Below are 7,124 nucleotides of genomic sequence, written 5' to 3'. Positions count from 1 at the left end.
TCTCCCATCATGGACATCCTGAACTTGGAGGTCATGAGTACGAAAAATTCCTCATTGAAAGCTTTGTTAGGGGAACCAAAGATAATATCATCAACATATAGTTGGCACACAAAGAACTCCCCTTTGACCTTCTTAGTAAAAAGAGTGGGGTCGATTTTCCCAATTTCAAAACCGTGATCTTGCAACAACTTGGTAAGGTGGTCATACCACGAACGTGGGGCTTGCTTAATGCCATAGAGTGCCTTATCGAGTTGGTACACATGATCGGGAAAATAGGGATCCTCGAACCCGGGGGGTTGCTTGACATATACCAACTCATTAATAGGACCATTAAGAAAATGTCACGACCGGTTTTTCAATAAAATAATTATTGAGAGACCAATCCCTTTTACGGACCAGCGAGGAAGAATTCCTTCTCACTGATAGACAATATCTTGGTCACAGAAGAAAAATACCAGGAGTACTAAATATAATACAAGGTTGAGCAGAGACTGCCCAACAATTTATTACATGCACGCCGCTAAAACAAAACGGCGGATAGGGTGGCAACTACTAACTCACGATGATGATGGTGGTGGAAATATCATCGCGAAGCGAGTGATATGATTCCAGAAGACTACAACTCATCGAGCGTCGGAGTGAGGCTCGAGAAGATTTATTGCGGGTGGCGGAAGCGTATACAATACAAGTGACCAAAATCCGGGATCGCGCAGGACTGACTGGGACTCCTCTAGGCGTCGGACGCGCTATCAAACTCTTCATCCAAGAGATCGCCTTCGTCAACATCTGGCCAAATCAACAAGCCAGGTGAGTACTATGAAAGTACTCGCAAGACAGTTCGGACATAAGGTATAACAAATGTAAACATGAAACATATGAACAAGTTAACCAGTGCGATCAGACATAGAGATAATAAATACTGGGTGCCAAGCGAGGGTCTGAATGACGCCTCGAGCGGAAACTGCAGAATAGTAATACAGGTGCCAAACGAGTGTCTGAAAGACTCCTCGAGCGGAAAATGCGGAATAATAATACAGGTGCCAAACGAGTGTCTGAAAGACTCCTCGAGCGGAAAATGCGGAATAATAATACAGGTGCCAAATGAGTGTCTGAAAGACTCCTCGAGCGGAAAATGCGGAATAATAATACAGGTGCCAAACGAGTGTCTGAAAGACTCCTCGAGCGGAAAATGTGGAATGATAATGCCACAGTCGGGCGTCGGGGCGACACCACATAAAGGGCTTGCAACAGAAAATAAAGACAGTGCATGCCACAGTCGTGCGTCTGAGCGACATCACATAAAGGGCTTATATTTAAAGTGAGAAACGAGTACACGCCACAGTCGGACGTCTGCGCGACGTCTCATAAAGGGCTTATATTGTAGCTCAATAATACAATAGTCGGGAATATAATTTATCACGAGCATGAGACAAATATAAAGTTAGTCCATCCACAGGAATAACAATAAACTGAATTTACCACTTGAGCTTGTTCACCGGGGACAAGATTTTCACACGGATAGATATGGATATAATGTTTAGACTACTGATCATGGATACGATGATTTGGAAAGAATTGACTCTGCAGAGTTTGTACTTAACCACAGCCAACGGATTTCAGTAGCCACAGGGACTAGTTCCGTCTACGGTGTTTTGGAAGAAACACGTCTAACCAGTACACACCCAATTCAACCATCCGAAGCCAGGGATCACCCTCGGCGACGTTCAAGAAAAACCTTGAGATGGGGAGGCTACAACCTCGCGTAGCATGGGGTCAAATTTCTATACGCGCGCTCTAAGGGGGTGCCCCCCTCTCGGTCCCAACCGGAAACACCCATGCCCCCTGACCGGATGACTGGCTTTAATCCTGGGCCAAGGTACCATCATCCCGGCCTCTCTGTTTGGTGTGTACACGGAAAGAGGTTACCAACTTACTAGACCGCATCCTGGCAATGAGACATGTGGTAGCACGGAAGGGGAAAAGAGTGGTAACGTGGCTCCAACCACGTTAACATCGGAAAAGTCGGATGACGCAAGGCTGGTATGCTACAACAGTACCACCTTGCTGCCCTTCATGTCACCACATGATTAGGTCACCTCTCATCAGAGGTCATCGCAACTTTGGAACATGCGGGAAAAGAACGATAACGTGGCTCCAACCACGTTGACGTCAGGGAAAGTCGGATGACGCAAGGCTGGTATGCTACAACAGTACCACCTTGCTGCCCTTCATCTCACCACATGAATTGGGCCACCTCTCATCAGAGGTCATCCTGACTTTGGGACAACCGGGTAGTTGCCTTACAAGCAACGAGGTATTTACCGACACTCATATGCCACGCACAAACTCTCACGTGAACATGTAAAACATCTGCCATATCAAATGTTCAAAACATGCTTGCCTGGTTCGGAGAAGTCGGAGTCTAGCTCGGCGAAGTTCGCGGCCCCTTCACCTCTCCCGGAACCTACGGCAATCACGAAACGGGTACTAATGTGAAAACCAACACATACACAGAAACTTTTCCAAATATTTTTCAAATAAATCCCAAAAAAAACTAGACAAAATTTGAAGATTGTCAGAAAAAGAATCACTCAAAAATACCTTTTTATTAAAAAGTTATAAGGGTTTCTGTCCAGGGACTTATCTGTAATGAAACAGAAAAGTTCCAGGGTTTTAACTGAGAAAACAGAAAACGCTTCGGTTGGGAATGTGCAAGCGCAAAGGAGAAAGCGTATTTTGCCCGAAGGCGCCAACAGAAAACGGTTCGCGAATAAAAGAACAGAGGCTGACACGCGGGGTCCACATGTCAGGTTCGAAAAGCTCGCCGGCGCCCGAAGACTGCGGTGGACGCCGGTGTCGAACCACGGCGAGTTAGGAGAAACGGAGGGTACCAAGAGCTTCAGCGTCTTCTTCCGCGTCGGTGGGTGGTGGACTCGTCCAACGGGGAGCACCACGTCGACGGCGACACTTTCTCCGGCGGACGGCGGCTCGGGTGAGGATGGGGAACTCCGGTGGAGGGCTGCAAACTACGAACTGAGGCGCGGGTCAGAACGGGTGATGCAAGGTGAAGCTATTGGCAAGAGAATGGAGGCGGAGGAGCGCACACGGGGGCGAATCGGGCTGGATCCCGTGGCGGGTCGCGGCGGCCGGAGTCGAGGAAGGAGACCTCCTCGGGGCTCTACCAGTGGCTAGGCTTGCTCTAGGGGGAGTGCAGGGATGGTGGGTGCTCGAGTTGAAGCTCGGGGCCTCTATTTATAGGCGGATCGACGGGGTGGCCGTGAACGGAGAATCTCCGGCGAGCGATTACGGCGGAGCAGTGGATTGGCAGGTGGTTTGAGCGGCCAGGCAGCATCAGTGGAGGTTACTGGATTCGTTTTACAGCAAAACGGGGTCGGTCTTGGCGTAATGGCGTCGGTCCACGGTGAGGTGACCGCACGGGCTCAACGGCGGCAGAGAGCGCGCTCCGCGCCCTGCGGTTCACGACGAGAGAGGCAGCGCATTCGGGGGAGTGGAAGGCCACGCGGCGAGCTCCGGTGGTTTGGGCGGCGCTGGGTGGCGTCGTCGTCGCCGTGTCTTCCGCTGGCGTCCGCAAAGCCACCGCCGGCGTCTGTCACGGGGCGGCGCACCTTCTGCTGCTCGTCGCCGACGCCCGCAAGGCGCCAGGCGTTCGTGCGGTGCAGGAACAAGAGGGCAGGGACGAGGAGCAAGGCGACGCGGTGGTACTGGCGAGATCGATGCCCTCCTCTGAAGAAAACGACAGCAGCCACTTGACTGAATCTCTGAACTTTCTGAATGTGACAAAGACAGTGCACTGCAGGTGTTCGACAGAAGGTTTTGGCTATGAGATAAATTTTTCTGGAGCTGTAACTTGGTGAGATGACCACTCAAAGTACCCAGGGGCTGCCTGATTTTACTTGGAATTTTTGGAGAAGGTTTTGAATGAATTTCACCAAATTTGACAAATCTGGTCCAAACTTGCAGCAAGTGTAGTTTGAAAATTTTGAACTGAAGACCAGTGGATCTTCATGGTTCTAGGTTGAGGGTTCAAAGGACTAGGAGGGGAAAAAGGTTTGGGGCCAAAAATCAAGACAGAAAGTGGAGTTCCTTTGCAAATCTCCAAGTGCTAGAAAAGAAGGCAGAAATTTATTTGAATATAATTTGAATGGAAATAGATACATGGGGAGGTTCAACTTGCTGGATTTGGTGTAAAACATGATCCAAAGGTGAGGGAAGGGTTAGGAGAGAGCATTTGCACTAAGGCCATGGCAAGAAGGAATTGTTGAAAGTGGCAAAGTACTTTCCAAAAGCCATAGTGCAAAATTCAAAAAGATTTTCAAAAGTTATTTTCCCAAATGAAAACATTTTGTCTTGAGTCCAAATGAAAAGCAAGAACTTTCAAGACCAAAGGTAGATCTTGGGTGAATCCAAATAAAACTTTTGCCATAAAGAAAAATATATGAGAGGGAGAGTTCTCTTGGAGAAAAATTTAAATCACTCCCCTCAAGTCAAATAAAATCTTTTGAAAAATCCAAATAAAAACTTGGGTGTCACAACACCTACCCCCTTAGGAAAAATCTCGTCCTCGAGATTTCTGCTGATCCTCAAATAGATATGGATACTTTGCTCGAAGGAAATCCTCTCTTTCCCATGTAGCTTCATCCTCAGTGTGGTTGCTCCACTGAACCCTGAAAAACTTTGTCGTTTTCTGACGGGTCCTCCGTTCAGACTCTTCTAAAATATTTACTGGCCTTTCTCTGTAGGTGAGATCTGGTTGCATATCAATGTCCTCATGAGGTACATGCTTTTCTGGGTTGCTCACACATTTTCTTAACTGTGAGACGTGGAACACGTCATGGACGTCTAATAGCTCCTTTGGGAGGTCTAGCTGGTAGGCCACCGTGCCTCTTCGTGCCTTTACACAAAATGGTCCAATAAATCTTGGGGCTAGCTTCCCCTTTATTTTGAACCATTGCAGACCCCTCATAGGAGATACTCGGAGGTATACGGAATCACCGGGTTCAAAGCTGACCTTACGGTGCTTCTGATCATAGTAGCTCTTTTGGCGACTCTGTGCTGTCTTGAGTCTGTCCCTGATTTGTTTAACTTTCTCCTCAGCCTCTTTAAGCATACCTGGGCCGAAGATACGGCTGTCACCTGTTTCTGACCAATTCAAAGGGGTACGACACCTCCGTCCGTACAATGCTTCAAAGGGTGCCATTTGCAAGCTGGCTTGGTAACTGTTGTTGTAAGCAAATTCGGCATATGGCAAACTCTCTTCCCAACTGGATCCATACGTGAGCACACAGGCCCTTAGCATATCCTCTAGGATCTGGTTCACACGTTCCGTCTGTCCGTCAGTCTGAGGGTGGTATGCTGTACTGAAAGCTAGCTGCGTGCCCAGAGCTTGTTGTAGGTGATCCCAAAATTTGGAGACGAATTGGGTGCCTCGGTCTGATATTATAGTCTTTGGGACTCCGTGCAAGCAAACTATATGGGAGAGATAAAGTTTTGCCAGTCTTTGTGTGGAGTAGGTAGTCTTCACGGGAATGAAATGAGCAACCTTGGTTAGTCGGTCTGTGATGACCCATATGGCGTCATTTCCGCGTTGTGATCGGGGTAATCCGACAATGAAGTCCATCCCTATTTCATCCCATTTCCACTCTGGTATCCTGTTAGGCTGGAGTAGTCCTGCTGGCTTTTGGTGCTCAGCCTTGATGCGCTGACATGAATCGCAACAAGCGATGAATGTGGCTATATCTCTTTTCATACCGTGCCACCAAAATCTTTCCTGGATGTCCTTGTACATTTTGGTTCCTCCAGGATGGATCGTGTATGGGGCGGTGTGGCTTTCCGTCAAGATCTGTTGCTTGAGTTCCTCAATGTTAGGTACGCAAAGTCTGTCTCGGTACCATAATGTTCCTTCACTGTCTGTGACGAACTCTGAAGTCTTACTAAGATCCATTTTCTTCTTTATGCCTTCGATGCTGGGATGTCCCTGTTGAGCCTTCTTAATTTGTTCCACCAGGGTGGGTTGTATCTCCAGGTTCGATACGGTGCCCTCAGAGACTAACATCATGTTGAGCCTAGCGAACTCTCGCTGAAACTCAGGCCTCAAATTGTGCGGACCGTCATTGTCCGGGCTGGGGTTTCGACTAAGGGCATCGGCCACTACATTTGCTTTCCCTGGGTGGTAGTGAATACCGACGTCATAGTCTTTGACTAGTTCCAACCAGCGTCGTTGGCGTAAATTCAGCTCTGGCTGTGTGAAAATATATTTGAGGCTCTTATGGTCCGTATATATTTCACAGCGATTTCCCAACAGAAAGTGCCTCCACTCCTTGAGTGCATGTATGACTGCTGCTAGCTCCAAGTCATGCGTTGGGTAATTTTCCTCATGTTTTCGCAGCTGCCTGGAGGCATATGCGACAACTTTGCCATCCTACATTAGCACACATCCGAGACCTTTTCGGGACGCGTCACAATACACTTCAAAGCTCTTGTGTATGTCTGGCACAGTTAAGACCGGTGCGGTTGTCAGCTTCTTCTTGAGTTCTTGGAAGCTCTGCTCACATGCTTCCGTCCATACGAATTTCTTGTCCTTCTTGAGTAACTGTGTCATAGGTTTTGCCACAGTGGAGAATCCTTCAATAAATCTCCTGTAATATCCGGCCATTCCTAGGAAACTCCGCACATCTGTGACATTGGCGGGTGGCTTCCAGTCCAGTATGGCCTTGACTTTTTCTGGGTCTACGGTCACGCCTTCTTGGTTCAGTATATGGCCCAAGAAACCAACTTGCCTTAGCCAAAATTCGCACTTGCTAAATTTGGCGTACAACTGATGTTTCCTCAATTCTCCCAAAACAATCCTGAGGTGCTCAGCATGCTCTTCTGGTGTCCTCGAGTAAACCAGAATGTCGTCAATGAATACCACCACAAATTTGTCCATGAATTTCATGAATACCTTGTTCATGAGGTGGACGAAATATGCGGGGGCGTTCGTTAGTCCAAAAGGCGTCACTGTGAACTCGTATAACCCATATCTGGAAGTGAAAGTTGTCTTGGGAATTTCTTCTGTCCGTACCTTCAGTTGATGGTATCCCGATCTCAAATCAATCTTTGAAAAT

This window comes from Aegilops tauschii, chromosome 1, assembly GCF_002575655.3.
Source record: "Aegilops tauschii subsp. strangulata cultivar AL8/78 chromosome 1, Aet v6.0, whole genome shotgun sequence".
Classification (NCBI taxonomy): domain Eukaryota; kingdom Viridiplantae; phylum Streptophyta; class Magnoliopsida; order Poales; family Poaceae; genus Aegilops; species Aegilops tauschii.
This window is presented reverse-complemented; position numbering follows the sequence as displayed.